Here is a 21808-nt window from a genome sequence, read left to right on the forward strand (position 1 = left end):
TTCAATTGTCTAATTTTGGTGAGCTTGTGCAAATTGTAGCCTCTTTTTTCTATTTGTAGTGGAGATGAGTGGTACCCGGTGGGGTCTTCTGATGTTGTAGCCCATCCGCCTCAAGGTTGTGCGTGTTGTGGCTTCACAAATGCTTTGCTGCATACCTCAGTTGTAACGAGTGGTTATTTCAGTGAAAGTTGCTCTTCTATCAGCTTGAATCAGTCGGCCCATTCTCCTCTGACCTCTAGCTTCAAAACAGGACTTTTTTGCCCACAGGACTGCCGCATACTGGATGTTTTTCCCTTTTCACCCCATTCTTTGTAAACCTTAGAAATGGTTGTGCGTGAAAATCTCAGTAACTGAGCAGATTGTGAAATACTGTGTATATGGCTTAAATCACCTTTCTTTCCCATTCTGACATTTAGTTTGGAGTTCAGGAGATTGTCTTGACCAGGACCACACCCCTAAATGCATTATAGCAACTGCCATGTGATTGTGGTTTTAATGCGAAATTGAACAGGTGTTCCTAATAATCCTTTAGGTGATTGTATATTGCATTTCTGTCAATAGACCCTCCTTTTTTGGTCTGACTAGGAATGCACAATATTAATTTAAATAAAACATACAGTATAAATATGATACAGTTTATAGAAATCTTTACAAACCAAACTCCAATCCCATACACGAAGGAGTTACGCACATGCATACAGTCTCATACCCAAGGCAGCTTTAACACCAGACGTTTTCTGATGGCATTTGTGAAGGAAAAATCCCCTCACAATGAAAGAAAATCGCATCAGAGAGACAAAGCTATTTTTAGAGGATAAGCCTCTCGTCATGCTGAACTGTGTTGATTTCAGCATCAGTACTTTTTATATCCAGCTCTGTCATTGGCAGGGTTATGTCAAATCTGTTCTGATTTCAAAGCATACAGAAAGGGGTTAGCTTCATAAATCTGCAGGGGGACATCTGAACAAACAGCCACCTACCGGCCCTCGGCCCTGCTGGGAGAGCATTGTGTTTCAACCTGGAGTTTTAGCATAGAAGTACAAAATAATAGGCATGAAACGATGAAATAGTATGTGGCTGAACGTTTCCTCTAATTGTGTCTTAAAATAATTCTCCCATTCTTTTCCTGGTGTGAAAACATTGTGTTTTAAGAGTTTAATATATGAAAGAGAGGCGACTGTCAAAAATGCACCAGCGTCTTTATCGAGCCAATTTATTAAAACAATAAAGCCAGCGATGTGCTGTAAAGGGTGGTCAAGTAATAACGTAGCAGGAGATGAGAGAGAAACACAGAGATCAGGGTGATGTAAACAAAACAAGTTTAATCTCATGTAAACCGTTGTGTCAATATCTTCTGAACTCCGCAGGGAGAATTAATTGCTTTCCCTTTCACGAGGACACGGCCATATTTTTCATCATTATGTTAAGCACTGGTGCATGAATTATAATAGCCTAACGCCTGTCTCCCCGCGTTCCCGTGCTGATTAAGAGAAAGGAAAATTGACAAGTGCCTGCGCAGAAGAGAATGGAGGTGGATGTTGGCGGTGAGAGACTCAGTGTGGCAGAGGGTAATCAAGACAATGAGGCTATAATCACAAAGTAAGATGGTGTGATTGGCACTCGACAAACATTTGCATGCTGGGACACATCTGATTTCGGAAGCTGGAGAGACTTGTCCTGCAGCTGAACGGGGTTGGAAGTTCCTCCACAGCTCAGATTGTGGAAAACAGGATTTCCCTTCATCTTTTGAAATGAATACTTTGATGTCTTATAAGAAAGCTACCTCCCCAGTCCAAAAAATACCAATTTCGTAAACTAAGCTGCAAAAACGGCTCATCCACACCCACTGAACACCCACCGTCCATTTACCGAATCTGTTGTATATTGCCTGAAAACTGGAAACTGACCCTGCAACTTGCAAGCTACGATCAAACTATGTGCGTTTCCTGAAAGCAACTACACTGTAAAAAAATCCAACTTTAAAATGTTCATTCAACAAAGAAAATTAAGTAACTTGAACAAAGATTTCTTTGATGAAGGGCGTCAATTCATTATTTTGTGTTCACTGAATGAAAAAAGCATAATCATTCAGCTAACAAATATTATTTTGTTGACTGGACTTAGATATATAAGTTTTTGTCCAATTCATTCACCCAACTTGCCAAACTGAGTAATCTGAACAAGCAATTAAAAAAACAATGGTCCCACAGTCCAAAACATGTAGATTAGTTGAATTTGTATATACTAAATTACTCTTTACCCAACTTAGTCACTAGTTGAGTAAACAAAGAAATTTGCTCATGACCTAATCAGTTTAAGTTGGTTCAACTTGTTGGTTTAAGTTGACATTACTCAGTAAATTGAGTTAGGTGAACTACATCATCCAAGAGTTGAGTAAACTCAAAAAGCTGTGAAGCAAGTTGCCTTGAAAATTTAAGTTGAATCAACTTTTTATTTTTTACAGTGTATGGTCCCAAGTTCTGTCGTTACCGATAGATTTCAATGTTACAACGACCATAGTAAGCTAACAATGCTTTTGGGAAACGCACCCCTGACCGACTACAAATTTAGAAAGGATTTCTGGAAATCAGGGTGAAACGTTTTACATCAGGTTTATACAATTATAAAGCCAGGTTGATATTACAACCTGATCTCATGAGAAAACATACTTATTTTATGTGGTGGTGATATCGGATGAATTTTCGCAATGTGAATTGTACGAAAACGTACTAGTATACGCAAGTTAAATCCTAACTCAAATGTCACAGGGGTGAAAGCAGATTGTACTAAAACATGGATGAGATTGTCTGAACTTTGCAAACTTATATGTGACCATGGACCATATAAAGTCATAGGGGCCAATTTTTTTAAATTTAGAATTAGATTAATACATCATCTGAACATTGATGTATGATATAGGATAGGACAATATTTCACTTTAGAAGTAAATCGCCTTTAAAATTGTCCATACGAAGTCCTTGGCAACTGCATCCACTCACAAAAATAAAGTTTTGATATATTTACGGTAGGAAATTTACAAAATATCTTCATGGAACATGATCTTTACATGATATCCTAATGATTTTGAAAAAAACAATAAATTTGACCCATCCAATGTATCATTGGCTATTGCTACAAATGAATAGTTTGGTTCCAAAATGCGATAAACGGCATTTAAAAAAAGTAGTTACCGCCAAAATCAATATTATATCTGGTCAGTATTAAAAAGTTAATTCTTAATTTTACGCAAATTTTGAAATCAGCCATGTTATTCTGTCTTCATTTTTCCTTTTTTTCCAAACCGTGACAAACGCCAGTCCTCCTTCTCTGCAGAATGCAATAAATCCGCTTATTACACGGCTCTCTGGAATGCTTGATTCTGATTGGTCAGTTGAGACATTTGCAGGTTCGTTCTTTTCAAATAATAACCGCTCCAAAGTAATAACGCATAGCCGGACTACTTGTAAGTTTAAAATCCGTCCGCACCAACAAAGATTACTGTTTGGCGCCATCTTGTGACAAACACTGGACAACCACAATTAAGAATGGAACATTTTGACATTAATTTTAACATGTACGGAAAAAACAAAACATTTAAACAGTGGATAGAAGAACGAACAACGACAAGACACAGAGAGCTTACTGAGACTGAACTTGACAAAATAGAGCATGACAGCTACGAAGCCAACACACAAAAAATACAGAATGGGCATTAAAACTTCTCAAAGACTGGCTAAAAGAGAAAAAAATGGAGAAAGACAAGTATGAAGCAGAGGATCTTAAGGTATTACGATCATTTTATGCATCTGTGCAAAGTTTCGCGGAAGGATAAAAATGTTAATTTAAAACAAATATGCAAATAAAATGTTTCAAATTCATATTCATGTCCAGTTTTTTTTCTTATGTGGCAAGTAGCCGTGTAATAAGCGGGATAATGTAGAGGCAGACGGTAGTGATCACACTGTCGGGGCTTATTTCCCACCGGCTGCCTCTACATTATCCCTTACTTAACCAATCACAGCTGACCATTCCACGCACTGTAAACAAAAATGGCGGCACTTTGAATACACACAAATCCTAGTTTTCCTCATCTTTATTGTACTTTGTGATCAACAAACAAACAAAAACAAAATAGTAATTTTGATGGCATTAATAATCCTGTGGTGGTTTTCTGTGGCGGGAAAAAAACATAAGCCTTCAAATTCGAATAATTTACATAAGAGGCACTCGGGCGAAGGAAAAATGCCAGCTGTTGCTTGTTCTCACACGGCAGCATCAAGCTTCTGTCATGCTAACACATTGACCCCAGAGGATCTTATGAAAACTTTCTATTATTTTATACAGTCAACGAAAATCGAGTAAGTATAACAGCAGCAATGACAGTGTTCTTAATATAACAAAGTAAGTGTTTTGATTAATGCCATTAATGTTTATTTTTTTTAATCAGTGTATATCACTAGTCAACTAAATGAATACAACATGGCAAAGATGAATGCACATTTATATATTGATTCAATTTTTGTCATGGATTTATTGCACTTTGCAAAAAAATAATCGTTTTTACAATAAATCTTTCTAATTATCGATTTAAATTTTTAATGTTATTATTATAACCTAAAGATGCTATGAGAAAGTTTGTAACAGAAAATAGTGGTTTTCATCTTGTCACTTTCTTGGTATAGAAAACACATTTTTTCCCCCCAAATTAGTCAAAATGGATTTATTGCATTTTGGAACCAAACTCTTCAAATATACCCATGAGACTAAAGGTTTTGTGGTCACAGGGTACTTATGCCATGAGATTATGTTAAATATTATGAACACTACTCTTTTGCTGATTATTTTATACTGTATGTTTTATAAAACGCAAAAAGTTTGTAGCCAATATGAGGTGTGTTATACCGTTCCATATACTATCAGAACGAGTAACAAAACTGCTTGCCTTTCAACCTCTCATTTTAATTCCCTTAATCAATAACAATCAATAAAAACCCATCCGTGGTTGACACGCAGTACATGGTCAGGGCTGAAGCTGAGCTCAGAGGAGGGAAAGAGGGAGTACTTTGACTCTTACAGTATAAATAAATTGTTTAAATCGTCAGGGGACAGCCTTGCAGAGGGAAAGAGAGGAATAGAGAAAGAGGAGAGAGAGAGGCATAATTATACAGCACGGGTTATAAATCCAGTGTCACTAATCCTTCCGAGGGGAATGCGGCAGTAAATTCAGCTCTGGATGCAGAACCACCTCCAGGAAAGCAAACTGTTTTCATCCCACCCCACGGCCGAATCCATGAATCTCTGGGCATTTGTGTTAGAGGAGCTGTGACTGCAAGCACCACTGGACGAATTTCATTGGCTGTGGTATAAATGTATGGATACTTTTGAGTTGCCCATATTTACTGTACGTTTCTTTGTGTGCTCTCATGTTTACAGCATGCGATGTTCAGCATTATCCTTTGGCTTTACTTCTTAGTACAGTGCATTAAGAAAGTATTCAGACCCCCTTATTTTGTTATTGCAGCCTGATACTACAGTCATTTTAATACATTTTCATCATTTATATACACTCAGTACAAACTGAAAAGAGAATTTTAGAAATGACTGTAAATTTATTAAAAAGAAAAAAAATGGAAATATCACATTTACACAAGTATTCTGAATATGAATACTTTCTGAATGCACTATATTTAGATCACTAAAGCTTCTGCTCAAAGGGGGCGGTCACACTAGACTTTAAGCATGCAAATATTTTTTGGATATTGCTGCAAATATGGGCGGGGAGTGCTTCATCCATCTTTGCTTTCCGTAGAGAAAAAGAGTTCACCGGGCTTGAACTTTGGTACGCAGCAAAATATCTTCACACAAGCTTGCATTTCTAGTCTGACGCATTTGCATGTGTAATGGAAGTCAATGGAACAAAAAGTGAAGTGTGACTGCAGACTGTTGTTGCATTGCCAAAGCAGTGTTGGCAACTATTTTTAATGGAAAGTAGCTAAAGCTTGCTTAAAAAGTCGCTAGATTATGTCATTGAGCCATAAGCATACCAGTGACATCATCACGTCATATTTGCATTCTTACATTCTCACTTCAAACTGTTTTACTTTATCTTACTCTCTGAACTGTCACAAATTGCATTTTACACTTGAATGCCTAAAAAGGTTTTCTCATTTGCAACTTTGTAAATTATCTGCTTCTGTTGTCAGAAAACAAAACAAGTTTGAAAGTGACTGAACGTGACCAATTAAAACTAGTTGTAAAACTACTCTGACCACAATTACAGCTTTTTTATTTTCTGACAGTGTATGATCTATAGACGGTTTCAGCAGTAACAACATAAACAAGCGGCGGTCGCGGTCCGCACGTAACTTCCGGTAAACTCCGCTAAGAATAAATAACAACAAAGTTCTTTAAACTTACACTCTAAAAAATTTGCTGTAATTATGCAGCTGGTTGCCAGTAACTTACTGTAGAAGATAAAGTCAAAAAATGTTTCATGTTCATTTAACTTTGAACTAAATGTTGCCAGTAAATAACATAAATGTAAAATCTACAGTAAGTTACTGGCAGCTAGTTGCCAGTAATACCCATTAATACTGTAATTTCTACAGACATTTTTTAACAGTGTATTTATATAACAAGCAAAACAACAACACATAGATTACCTAGGAAACCAAAAAATTTGTCTTTTCGACGAGGCATTCGTTCAAGAGATCAGTTTAGCAACTAGTCAGACCATTAAAAAAACGAAACCGGAAGTAAGGTTCGGATCCAGACGTGTATCACATGCGTCCGATGAAACCGTCTATATAATTGCATTTTTGACTTAACTTGACTGACAAATGTAAAAGAAAAAGCATTTGCAAAACGACAAAGAAATGCAATTCATAAATCCCTATATTTATAATGTGTATAGAAATACGATCAATTCATACTTTTCTCTATTATTTAACTGTGTTTTAAAACTTATAATTTTTCATTTTTAAGTGTCCCTCTTAGTCCTCCATAAAATATTGTTCAGATTGCAAATAATGTGCAGTGTGCATATGAAGAGTTTGGTTCCAAAACGCGATAAACGGCATTTTTGAAAAAAATGAGTTACTGCCAAAATCAGTATTACATCAGGCCAGTATTTAAAAGTAAATAAGTAATTTTACGCAAAATCCAATATCCGCCGTGTTATGACAGAATATCTTTTCTCCCTTTTTTCCCAAAATGCGATAAACGCCACTCCTCCTTTTTTACAGAACGAAATAAATCCATTCCAGAAATTACAGCGGACCATTCACGCAATGTAAACTAACATGGCGGTGCGCTGAGTACACGGAGTCCTAGTTATCCTCATCTACTTTGTACTTCGTGATCAACAACACAAAAAAAATGATACTTTAATGGCATTGATAAACCTGTGGTTGTTTTCTGTGACGGGAAAGATTGTCATCAACATCTAATAATTTACGCGAAGCACTCGGGAGAGACTGGTGCTTATCTCCCGACAGCATCAAGTTTCTCATGCTAACACATTGACCCCAGAGGATCTTATGAAAAACTTTACATTATTTTACTCAAAGTCAACGAAAATCGGGCAGGACCAAAACATTTTACAGCTGATCGCTGTGAAAAATGCTAAGCAACGGCGTCAAGTATAACCGCAGCAATGGCAGTGATCTTAATATGACAAAGTAAGTGTTTTGATTAATGCCATTAATGTTTATTTTTTGTCAGTGTATATATCACTGTTCAACTAAATGAATACATCATGGCAAAGATTAATGCACATTTATACATTGATTTAATAGATTTATAGCATTTTGAAAAAAAACGTCATGGATTGGAAAAAATTTTGTGGAAAAATAAAGCATTTTGTGGAAAAAATAATTCGTTTTTAAAATAAATCTTTGAAAATCAAGTTATGGATTTGAATTTTTATGTTTTTATAACCTAAAGATGCTATGGGAAAGTTTGTAACAGAAAATAGTGGTTTTCATCTTGTCACTTTCTTGGTATAAAAACACGTTTTTACCGAAATTTGTCAAAATGGATTTATTGCGTTTTGGAACCAAACTCTTCATATGTTCTCTGGATCTCCTGTGTTTTACCACTAATGACACAAAACATTGTACTATCTAATTAACATACATATAATGTAAAGCTTGTCTGAGCTTTTAGCACACCTTTCCTATAATGTTCATTTACAATCTTCATCACCTTCTTCCATTTATGTTACACTTAACCTTTCTTTTCACCCACAACCTGTGAGGTAGCACAAGCACACATTCTCCTCTATAGATGTCATAGAAAGGACTTCACTGTATAATTCTGTCAGTTTTTGGCCACATTAATCGAGCACATGTCACATTTTTGTCTAGTTCTGTCTAGTTCTCCTTTACACAAAGCTCTCTATCGTCTTTCTCTTCCCAAAAGACCAAATCACAGAGCAGATATTTTGGTTCCAGTTCAGTGTCTAAAGAAGATGCTTGTAAAACCGTGGCATGAAAATATCTCTTTAAAACATCAGTGCCCTGTTATCAGGTGACATTCTGTGCTTGCAGTATTTGTGTGCACATCTGTGTAATTGCTTATGAGGGAAGGTAAAAGCACACAATTAACCTTTTACAGAGGGACTGTGTTTGTTCCTTATGGTGTTTCAAGGAAGCAGTTAATGAACACTGACTGCTCATGGACATAAGGAATATATTTCAATCTCTTTCAAGAAGTGGGCTCTTCACTCCTATTGTTTTCACAGATAATTGTATTTTCTATACCGTATTGTAAAAACATTTGATCAATAATTAATGACGTATGAGGAGCACAGATTGAAACACAGCTAAATGCTACCCCTCCAAAAAATGAGATGATGAAATTAGATAATGCTCACGTATTATAGGTTCATAAAATATTCGCTTCAAATCCGCTCACTTTTTTCATAGTTTGGCGGGTCCTGGAACTTATAGTCAAGTGCAACTTATACTGTACGTCAAAATTATTTCATATGAACCAAGAGAAAACATTACCGTCTACAGCCGCGAGAGTCCACTCTAAAGGTTCTGTACGTAACGTTTCTACTTAAACTATTCCATTTTCAATTGCCTTTGTGCGAATGTGTTGTAATCTCACATTAAAATGATCCACTTTGCGGGTTTTGCTATTACCTCTGAAAAAAAATATTATAATTTTTATGTGAAAGTACCGGGCCGGATTTGGCGCGAAATCCAGTGACGTCACCTGCATGCGCGCTCCCGAGCCACTCGCCTCTCGCCTCGTCTACTGACTTTGCGCTCAACAGCGACGACACTGTCTGATAACAGACTGAAACGACATGCTCACAGCACAACACAGACTCCAACACAAACTCCACATATTGTGAAGAAAAGTTATCTGCTGAAGTTCGTTAGGCCAAACGTGAATCGGATCAACTAAGGACAAAAACACGGATTAACATTGGCAGGGCATATGAATTATGGAGAAACCTCCGCTTTGTTTTGGGTATAAAAACGGATCCGGAGTTTGCTTTCATCCTTTTGGACAGGTAAGCTAACCTTACTACAAAGCATGTCAAATATATTTCGATTATCTGCTTTAGTTTTTTAGACGTTATTTCGGTTTGCTAGCCTTCGCTTTAACGTGTTTGCCCAGCCGTCGTCGATCGATGACGTAAAACTGCGGACGCGTTTGTTTGCATGCGTCCGCTTTTTAAAAGTCTTTAAACTCGTACGGTCTGACATTGATGGAAACTGAGATTATACAGTGTGACATGGACTAAACTACGATATTGATCGCACAGTGTGGCAAGCAACAACCCTAAAGGACTATTTTAAATAGCACAGTATATACCGGGCTTTACTGTTAATACTGAAATTGTTCATTGTAGTTCACTAATCGTTTTCTTTATCTTACCGTAAATGTAAGTAACACCACATAACAGGCTAAATGCAGTCAATTAAACGTTGCAGTGGGAGTTTACCTGAGTTTCCAGCATGTTGTGTGATGCTTTCTCCGGTGTGTTAAATGTCAGTCTGGCCGTCGCTCATGAGTACGAGGACGCGCTTTTAAACTTATTGGTTGCAATCTGAAACATCACCGCTAGAGGCCGCTGTAAACTACATACAGAACCTTTAATGTAATTCAATGGATTCAGTGATGCTGAATGACTTTGGGATCTTTTTTAATTTGATTTGGCTTATCGTGTTAATTTAACCTATATAGCCTCTCAGGTATGTTATGCTATTGTGTATCGTGTAAATAACTGTTTATGTTACTTTAACATGTACGGACACCTATTCAGCCAGCTGTTCTGTGATATTGTTTAGTTGAATAACTCGCCTTTCCAGATTAAATGCCTGTTCTTCGGCTTGGATTTTGTTAAATAATTTTCTAAATAAATGCAACGTATAGTCCAGTGCAACTTATATATGTTTTTTCCTGTTCAAAACGCATTTTTGCCTGATGCGACTTATACTCCGGAGCGACTTATAGAAAATACGGTAATCAAGGCCACAGGCCATTAAGAATTGGATTTTTTATTGGATGATTGATGGCACGTGAAACAACCGTGGATCACATTCAAACTTGTGTCCCTAAGTTGTATAAATTTATATAAATATAAAATAAATAAATTAATACAATTAAAAACAGATTTACAATTTCATTAAAGAAAATTGTCAATATGTACTGAAATTGAAAATTAAAAGAAATTATTTAAATTTTTATTTTAAATTTCAAGGTTATAATGCATCTTCTGTCAAATTGAAAAAAAAATGCAATTGATGTGCAAGTAATTTTAATTTATTATTTTGATTTTGTCTAAACTGGTCAAATTAAAGGCACAATTCGTATGATTTTTTTCAAATAAAAATCCAATGATTAGTTAGTCTATATCAGTGGTTCTCAAACTTTTTCGCCGTGCGGCCCCCCTTGTGTACTGTGCATCCTTTTGTGCCCCCCCCAAGTAAATTACTGTATGACATAAAACATTACAAAACTTAAAATCGGAATAAAAAACATTAAATTATACAATGTAGTGCTGTTGGTTAGTAGCCTTTTGTTTTTTTTGAGGGTTAAATACACCGAATTTATAATAAATAATTTTTTTTAAATGACATTAAACTGTGGCCCCCGGCATAATCTCAGAGGCCCCCAGGCGGCCACGGTCTCCAGTTTGAAAACTGCTGGTCAATATAACACAACACAACACAACACAACACAACACAACATAACATAACATAATATAACAGCAGACTAATAATAACCTTTACACCCTAACTCCAGAAAATTGTTTTATACCATGCAGCAAAAATTGTAAATAACCCATAATACAGTACACCTTTAATACTAGAAAACATTATTCACGGGTCACTTTGGCTCTTCCACCAACATATCATGATCCTGACATTATCCACAAGTATACCCCCTGATCCGTCTTTACATCTAATCTCAGCATGCATGGCCCAGAAACCCAGATGATGAACTGTTTGCAAACGTAATTGTTATTCTAAGGTTCAATGCTGGTCAATCCGTCTAAACGCAAAGGTCAACTTGAACTAGGGCAGAGTTTATATTGACATCATTAAGTACCATCACACACCAAAGCTAAAGTGATTGATCCAAAACGGGACGTGGTAAACATAATTCTCCCATTTAATGGTCACAAGCTTGTCTATAATGGGTGTCACCAATACGGATGCCTCTAGGGGTCAACTATACAGATAGAGGTCATTTTCCTTAATGAATGTAGTATCTATTTTCCACTGCTTTGGAAACAGAAGGATTCACGGGTGCTGCTGGAGATTGGGTAAATGCGTGATAACATCAATCTGAGCAAATAAACATTACAGTTAAACCAAACCGAGGGCTAGAAACGGTCAAGTTGTGCTCTGGGCATAACAGACCGGTCATAAACTGTAAATACGCCTGCCACTGTGGCCTTCTGCATTTTATAGCACAGGAGAGTAAATGTCACAGGCGTTTTCTCCCGATAAAATATGCAGCTCCTTTCGTAGCCCGCGAGAACCTGGCAGCCGCGACGCTTTAGCTCAACACTTGCTCAATCTATTGAACTGCTGCTAATTGAATTGGAGTCAATAGGTCGAGCTCTAAAGGAGTGCGCAGGTGGAGGCCGCAGGCTGGTTATAGTAACCTTCACTGCAACGCCACCATTCAATCTAATGCTCAAGTACTCCAATTCACCATTTAAATATCAGGGATAATAATAACATGACAAGTGGGTGCTTTTATGATTTTTTTATTGTACGTAAATACAAAAAATGCAAAAGGGGGCCTGCAAACTCCAACGATGAAAAACATGAAATGCAAGATAAAAGTCACTAAAGACTTGGCAAAAAAAGGGCAAACATTTTGGTCATGTTACCAGTGGCAGCCAAGGACTTCTTTTTTCGAGGAAGCATGATGCGAAGTTCATCACAACATGCATGTAGTCCATCACGTGTGTGGTTTGTAATTTCAAAATGTGTGTTCGGTGCATTGAGTGAACCTGTGTGCATCATGTGTCTTGTCAAAATATGTGCCTGCCGCAGATGCGTCTGAAGGGTAAAGAGACGCTCGCGTTTGCCAGATACTCGCATAATCTCATGCGTAATCAAAGTTTACTGTTAAGGGAGTGTCTTGCGTGTATTGTGTGTTTTGACACGTGTGCAGCAGGCACTTCTTTTGATAAAACTAGTGCTGGGCAAAGATTAATCGCGATTAATCGCATACAAAATAAAAGTGATTTTTGGCATAATATATGAGTATGTGCTGTGTGTAATTATTATGTATAAATAAATACACACACATTCATGTATGTATTTAAGAAACATTTACATGTTTATATATATTTATTTAGATTTTTATATATTCTATATAAAAAAAAATATAAAAAATTATATATAAGTAAAACAATTCTGAAATGAATATATGAATGTGTGTGTGGTTAAATATACACAATAATTAGACACAGTACACGCACATATATTATGCCAAAAATCACTTTTATTTTGTATGCGATTAATCGCGATAAATCTTTGCCCAGCACTAGATAAAACACATGATGCATATGGTTTACATGACGCAACAAACACATATTTTGAAAACACGAGCAACACACGATACTCTGAACACATACGGTATTTTGAATTTGCGCCCCTCGGAATAGCAGTCACAAGTTCATACATTTTTGTACGATTTGCTTTTGCAGCTGTGATGTTGGGATTAGGGACGGGGTTTCGCTAGGGTTTTTTATGATAATTGTATGTTTTTGCATGATTAACTTCATACAAATGAATAAGAATTAGCTTGCACATAAAACAAGTATGAATTCTTGTGAGATCCGGCTGGCCAAAGATGTAAAATTACAAGAATTTGCTTAACACAGCTATACTTAAGGATATGAACGATCATGTTGCACAGGCTGCCCGTAATAACGGTACCCTATACCTTCGACCAGATGGTAACAACTCATATTCACCATAAAGAGGATGTAAGAGAATGTCCTGATTGAAGGATTGCATGTTTTTTTCACAACTACACACTCATATAATATTGTCATACTGTGTAGCTGTTTTCCTTCAATCTTACTAGTCATATTAAAGTAAAACACCACCATTTTTCAATATTTTACTATGTTCTTACCTCAATTTAGATGAATTAATATATACCTATCTTTTTTCAATGCGTGCACTTGTAATCTTTTTACAGCGCTTCTTGAATGTGTTAGCATTTAGCCTAGCCCCATTCATTTCTATGGCTCCAAACAAAAGTTTTATTTTGTGCCACCATACTACGGAAGCCGAGAGAGGACATGCACTATTATTATTTTTGCTTGCTTGTTTTCTCGTGATCATGACTTAATTTCTCGTGATCTCGAGACAACGAAAGCTGCTCTCTCTGATCACGACTTATTTTCTCATGATCTCGAGATAACGATCTCGTTATCCTGCCATGATAATCCAAATGTCATAATGTAATTTCCTGTTCATAATATTTAGTCTATTTTGAAGTGGACTGCTAATGTATATGAGTTGGGGTCTTCGCCGTTACCACACTAATGTGTAGATAGACTTAATATATAAATAAAGTTGGACGTTCATGTTCGTGAATTTAGGGACCATCTCTAAAGTAATACTGTACACGTTTCTATCGTCAATAGTATTTTACAGTTTATTTAAATAAATATCAACAATCTAAAAAGTGTGCATTAGCTGACAACCACATAAACACGTTGGATTTGTGACTGTTTGTTGACTTTCAGTCATTCCATTTGAATGCTGTTAAAAGTAGAAACGTGTATTGAGTAACTTAAAGACAGTCCCTAAATTCACCACTGTAAAATTGTAAATATTAACAAGTCTATTTCAGCTTGAGCGAATCTCTGATCCAAATAAAATCTAATTTGTTCATCCATGCTAATTTAGCAAATTATGCTTTTGCTGTTTACAAACAAAACAACACGTTCTATCGAGTACACGCAAGCTTTAATCACATCTCAAGAATACAACTTTTGTTATGTCGAGATCACGAGAAAACAACTTTTGTTATCTCGAGATAACGAGAAGCTAAGTCGTGATCACGAGAAAAAAAGTAAGCAAAAATATACTTGTGTAACTACTCGTGTAACACTCTTTAAATAGGGAAACACATGGAAGTGTTTGGTGGCTTCTAAATTCATCCCTGTTTGGAGCCATAGGAATAAATGGGGCTAGACTAAATGCGAACAGATTCACAAGGCGCTGTACAAAGATTAAAAGTGCACGCATTGAAAAAAGATAAGTATAATTCGTCTAAGTTGAGGTAAGAACATAGTAAAATATTGAAAAACGGTGGTGTTTTCCTTTAACAATCTTATTTAATCTTATTTTCTAAATACTGTGAGAAATGCCAAGCAATAAAAGTCAAAAGTACTCCCACAAATGAGCAATAGAAAAAAAGCAAGATCTGAGTATCCACACCGAACTGCCGTATTGCCTATTACACTGTTTCCTTTCCAGATTGCATGTGAATGCATTCATACCCAGCAGACAGCTGAACTGTCTTAGTATTCCTGTCTGTATACTGGTAATTATGGTTGACTCCAACCTGTCTGAATGCCGTACCACGTTCCTCTTGTAAAATATCTCCTTCACACGACCGGAACACAGCATTATCCTATGCAGCATCTCTCCTGACCCTTCGGGTCAGCACCTTCAGAATACATTTCAGGAGAACGGACATTAAGCACAGGACAAACATTCAACCTTTCAAAATCCATTAATATCACGATCAGTCTTGTACGGACTGACAGTTCACCCCGAACACGTAGACAGCAAATCATCCTCAACCACTTAATGAGAGCGGAAATAAAGAGACATTAAATGTGGCAGCGTGTTGGCTCACATGTGGAGGAAGACACTTTATGTTTAACAGCCACAGATGTAATAATTTGACACGTAACATCGACCAAAGGAAAGAAATCGGGTTTCAAGAGGATCTCAGGGGAGCACGTGTCTAAAATCTGTTCTCTGGTTTAACTTCACAATGCAAAAGGTAATATTTTTACAGCTCACACCTGCTTCAAGGACTTATAAAAGTGCACTTGGTTATTTTTAACCCCTCACTGGGTCAAAAAAGAGACGAACTGTTGGGTTACATTAACTCAGAAAATGTTTATATTTGACAACAATGGGTTAAAACAACCCAGCATTTTAGTTAAATTACATCCCAAGGGGCCGGGCTCGTCCCATTTTGACGCAACGTTGGGTTGAATATAACCCAAATCTTTTTTGAGTGTAATATCCTATTGGGAACCGACTTTTGGCTGGTCACTCAGCATGGCTAAAAAATTGCTTTTTATGCATTTGGCAGATGCTTTTATGATATAATATAATATTTATAATAATAGTGCCGAATGTATACCTACTCTAAATGGTACATATTAGGACGTTTTTAAAGGGTACTGCCCCAGTGACAGCTACGGAACATTTTTTGACAATTTTTCTGATGGTTTAATCTAAACGAAGCAATACGACCCTCATAATATAAAAGTGCACCTATTTCATTGCTAAAACAACGTTACTTTGTGTATTTGGAATAATACAATGCATTCGTGTGGTTCACAGTCAATCATCAGATTCTACTTGCCACCCTATCATCGCTAGGGATAACGAGTACTCCCTTCTCACCAGATGGTCACTGGGGTCCCTCAGGGATCAGTGCTTGGTCCATTCCTTTTTTCCATCTACATCCTTAGGACCTATCATACAAGCACATGGCTTCTCCTACCACTGCTATTCTGATGCCACACAGATCTTCTTATTTCACCCCGATGATCCAACCAAAGCAGCACGTATTACAGCCTGCTTATAAGAAATCTCGGCTTGGATGAAGAAACACCACCTCCAATAGCTCCAGATATACTGTCTTCCTGAAATGCACTGATTTTGTACAAAACTCATCGATTTGAAAAGGCTGTCACTGATTGGCCAGCTAACCTGTAAATTGTGATTGGCCTGAATACCTCTGACGTCAGCCGGAAATGTGAAGCTTATTACCATGTTTGAACGATTCGGTCACAGTGCAATGTTAAAGCAACACTAAAGAGTTTTTGCTCTTTGCTCCCCCTACAGGTTAGAAGCGGAACTGTCCATTACCACTGTCGTAAATAATGCAGCATAGCTGGCTCTGATTGGATTGTAGGTCTGACGTAAAGCAAGTTTTTGTAGTTTTCACTCGAACTACAGGACCGCGACCCGACGGTTGGAAACTTCTTTAGTGCGGTTTTGGCCGATAGAGGGCTGAAAATCGATTGTTAAAGTGCCGTTCACCCCGTTTCGAGTGTATTAATTACTGAAACTTTTTTGGAAACTTTATTTTAAGGTAAAAAAAAACTGTTTGGCGTTGCTTTAACCGGAGTTAAAGTCGGGCTTGTCTACATCACCAATCCCAGGAAGTAAACTGTTGCCTACAATCCGTGTGTTTGTTGTAGTCAAAGAAAAGAGATTTACGTTGGAGACAATAACTTGCGTCATGGTTTACTATTGGGTATGTACCTTCTGCATATCATTAACATGTACTAATACACACACACCAAAGTAAATGTAAAATCATGAATTGGACCATAGGAGCTCTTTAAAATCCATTACAAAGAGGAAAAACATTTCTGTGTTGTGTTACATACGTAGTGATAACTGCATCCTTAAGACATGTTGAACTCCACACATACAGACATCTTCTGTGCCAAAGGTTAAATGTGGGTAACGTTTAACAACTAGAAAAGCTTATGTAAGGTAGTCAGTATCTCATTAACAGAATTAGGTAAGTTGGGTATTAAGGCTAAACAGGACCTCATCTTTATGTTGTGGATCTGACTTTTCTCTGCCGATTACCCAAAGAGCCTTTTCTAACTCACACGAAGGTCTACATCTCTGCCATTTTAGCAGGCTTATGTCCACATGGACAAATTTATACCCTGTTATCCTCGAGCCATTTACAAAAACTCAACAAGCACTCATTTCAGCATGCACGTTCCCCTGCTATAAAAGCACTCACATTTAAAAGCTCCAAAGGCTCATTTAAAGCATTAAAATGCTCTAACCATCGTTCTCATCAAACTGAAAATGACAGAATAATTCTGCTGGAATACATGGGGGCGGGTTATTAAAACGCAGCAGGATGCGTGCCATTAATGGCAGACTTGACATTAAAAGAGAATCCATTAGAAAAATCACAGACAAGTTCTCTTTAATATCTTAGTTGTTTCTCATAGACAGCAATTACTTGGTATGTAAATGTCTTGTAAAAACAAATCTCACAAATATCTCTGATAGAGATCTCAACAATGACAGTCAAATAAAGTGAGCTCACATTTTTTGGGGGAAATCAAAAGTCAATATTTGAAGAACTCAAACATATCTCATCATATTTTTTACCAAAACCATGCAGATTAGGTCAAACATTTCACTACACTCTCAGAAAAAAGGTACAGAAGTTTGAAAAAGGTCTAAGCAGGGTCCAAATTCTCTGAAAGCCAATGTTGACATTTAAAATCACCTAAACAATCATGCCCCTACCCCAATAGAACCTGGACCTTCATTTGAAAGACCCACCCCACACATACGCAATCCAGGCAACAATGTTGTTTAGTAGACACACACCTTACTGCTGATTGGCTACAAGTGTGTTTTGGTAGTCTGCATGACTCCCTTTTCCAAAGCGTTTTTCAGAAATCGTGCCTTTAATATGTACCATTTTGAACAGATATGTACCTTTGAGAAACCAGTATGTACCTCTAAAGCCCGGGATACACTGCACGATTTTTGGCTGTCCCAGACAAAAGATTGCCCTCGTGAAACAAACATGCCGATTTCTGTGATTGTGGGTCTTCATCGGTGGTCTTACGTCGTACAGTGAGAAAGGTTCAAAGATGTCTGTTTTTCCGGTCTTGCGTCCAAAGATAGCCTACGATAGATTCTGAAAAAAACTATCAAAAATTATGGTACAAAAAAAAGTTATGGTACCATTGCACCTTTTAGGTACAAAAGTGTGAAAAGGTACCCCTTATGTACCATCTTGTAGCTTTTTTTCTGAGAGTGTACATTAAAGTTGAAGCTCCATGTGTAGAGTCAATCCGAATCCTTGGTTCTGATTTTACTAGACCTACTGTATCGGCAGCCTTTACACAGTCACTCATCAGATCCTACTTGCCACACTATCATTGCTAGGGATAACGGGTACTCTGCTCCAATGGTTCAAATCTTATCTTTCCGAGAGATTCTTCAGGGTGTTGTTGAAGGGTGCATGGTCCACAGCTCACCAGATGGTCACTGGGGTCCCTCAGGGATCAGTGCTTGGTCCACTCCTTTTTTCCATCTAGACAACATCCTTAGACCTATCATACAAGCACATGGCTACTCCTACCACTGCTATTCTCATGACACATAGATCTTCTTCTCATTTACCCTGATGATCCCTTTATAGCAGCACGTATTAGAGCCAGCTTCGAAGACATCTCGGCCTTGATAAGGAAACAGCACCTGCAGCTGAACCTCGCTTAGATCGAGTTGCTTGTTTTTCGCAGCACAACCCACGATACAGCACAACCTATCCATTCAACTTGGCAACACAACCATTTCACCAAAGACAAGCGTGATCATGCTGTTTTACGTTATACAATATCAGGAAGATACGGCCATATCTCAGAGAGCATACTGCACAACTTCTGATTCAGGCCCTTCTTGCTGGCTTCCTGTACAGTCTATTAATCCACTCCAATTAGTTCAGAAAGCAAATTGAAGCTCATTTTAGGTAACTTTCACTTACAAATCTTTCACCGGGACCACACCAGCATACTTTCATACATTTCCTACACCCTATCCAGAACCTTACATTCAGCAAATAAGCTGCGCCTTTACAAAGGGACACTAAATCATGTTTACGCTAATTTTCCTCCACTTCTCCCTGCTGGTAGAATGACCTTCCCATTGCAATCCGGTCAGCCACATCTCTTGCAATGTCTATGTCAATTACACTTAAAAACAAATGATTCATTGAATTTAATACATTTTTTTAAGGTAAGTGGTTGCAATCAATTTATTTAAGCTACATTTAAACAAAAGTTTTATATTTATTTTACGTTACTAATCTTTTTTGTTTAAATGTAGCTTAAATAAATTGATTGCAACCACTTACCTTAAAAAAATTTATTATATTCAATGAATCATTTTTTTTTCAGTGTACTTGACATAGACATTGACAACATTTCTTTCTTTTTCTCTCAACAGGTGGGTGATTCTCACGAAAACTTGGTTTTAAAAATGTCAAGCATGAAAATGTAAAAATTGCTTAAATTTACTTTTTTCCCACCAGACATTGAAAAACAAAGTCTGGAGTAAATGGGAACATTAATTTTAAAACTTTTACTTATCATTTAACACTTTTTTGTAACATAATTTAAAAAATTAGTCCTAAAAAATCTCATTACCGCAACAGTCAGAAAACATCAACACTGACATATTTTCAAAATGACATGACAAACCTGAAAGAACATAATTTGGAGATTCTGCACATGCATTTAAAATCAAAGTATTATGCTTCTATTAATTAAATTAACATTTAATAAGCATCTGGTGCGGTAATGATAATCAAAATGTCGTGTAAGCATTCTGACAAGACAATATTTCAAATTAACTGTAAAAATGAAGTAACTGGTTCATGTGCTTGGTCACTCAAAATCAAACTTTATTAAAATTCTGTATGTGTGCTTAAACTGTTCTCAAAAAGTGTTGCGGAGTATGAGAACATCAGGCATGGACACATCATTTTCCTTATTTTTCGTCATTATTATTATACATGAATATTCAGTAAATATTTTTTCTGTCATCTAAAGTAGTCTAGCAAAACATCCATTTATTTTTTTTCATAATATTTTTGTGTTAATTTGATTCAATTACAACATAACGCATGTTCAAACACAGCCGGACACATTGCGGTAATGAGAATTTCAGCAGAAAATGAGATAAAATTTCCAATTATAAATTCTTATGTTGAAATCACACATTGTGCAAGGTAGAACACAGTATTGTGTTAATTCTGATGCTTTTTAATGTTACTATATTATACATTTTAAAGCTAAAATCATTAGTGCCGTGGTGTTCAATGGTTTCGTGAGAATCACCCAGGTATTGTTTCGGAATAGTGAAAACTTGTATCGTGTATAAGCAACTTTTGTACTATTGCCTCCCTGTGACACATCACTTTTGTTTCCTAATCTTTGTAAGTCGCTTTGGACAAAAGCGTCTGCTAAATGCCTAAATTTAAATGTAATGTTACCTGACGTTGCGCCAACAAGGGAAGAATACAACCTGTTGGGTTGTAAATTAACCTATGCTGGGCTGTTTTAAATATAAACATTTTCTGTGTTAATTTAACCCCATGGGTTGGTTTTTCCCTTTTTTACCCAATGCTGGGTTGAAAATAACCCATCACTTTTTTAAATCACTAATTTGTATCTACCGTATTTTATATGACAGTGAAGCTCATACATTGTGAACTTTTATGTTCTGTTATAAACACTACAATTGAATAAAGCAGCACTATTAGAGGTAAATGGAGTAAACACAATGCAAGTCAATTTGAAAACTCTTGTTTCGAGCATGCATTGTTGAAGAATAATCTTGATTTAGTAAAACAGTCGGCTCTTAAACTGTGCTTTCAGATCAATTGGCCAGAGATGAAAGGAGAGCTGCATCATGCCTGAGACCTCACAATCCTTCTGGCTTAGCAACAACAACTGGATTTATTTTACAGATCTGTACATGATTCAGAGAAGTGCTACATATAGGGATAGACACAATAAACCTGTCAGAAATAAATCTAATGGAGGTGTGATACTTTTAGTAGGGTAATAACTTTGCAGGAATATTTACTAGCTTGCTCCAGTAAGATAAGAGGACAGCCCATAGGTAATAAAAAAACTTAAGATCAGGTTTCACTTCACATGTTTTTAGAGGAGACAAATGAAAAAGTTATAATGCTTTTTTAAAGGAAAAATACTGCAATCTGATGATGTGTCTTTCAGTGGGCCACAATGTTATTTATGAGTCTTAAAGAGCACCTATTTCATTGCTAAAAACAACGTTATTTTGTGTATTTGGTGTTCACTTGGTTTATGGTTAAAAACACATTATTTTCCACATAGCTCCAGATTTCATTCTCTTCCTGAAATGCACAGATTTGAAAAGCTCTGTATCCCTGATTGGCCAGCTAATCTGTACGTTGTGATTGGCCTTAATAACTCTGACGTTAGCAGGAAATGTGACGCTCCTTACCATGTTTGAAAGATTCG

The 21808-nt window shown here is 36.7% G+C and overlaps 1 protein-coding gene across 3 annotated transcripts in view; it reads right to left on the reverse strand.

Annotated features, from left to right (window-relative positions):
• oxr1a (oxidation resistance 1a) overlaps positions 1-21808 on the reverse strand; it is a 236468-nt gene that overhangs the window by 106111 nt on the left and 108549 nt on the right. The gene's annotated exons all lie outside the window — the stretch shown is intronic.

The sequence above is a fragment of the Misgurnus anguillicaudatus genome, chromosome 10 (assembly GCF_027580225.2).
Source record: "Misgurnus anguillicaudatus chromosome 10, ASM2758022v2, whole genome shotgun sequence".
In the NCBI taxonomy this organism is placed as follows: Eukaryota; Metazoa; Chordata; class Actinopteri; order Cypriniformes; family Cobitidae; genus Misgurnus; species Misgurnus anguillicaudatus.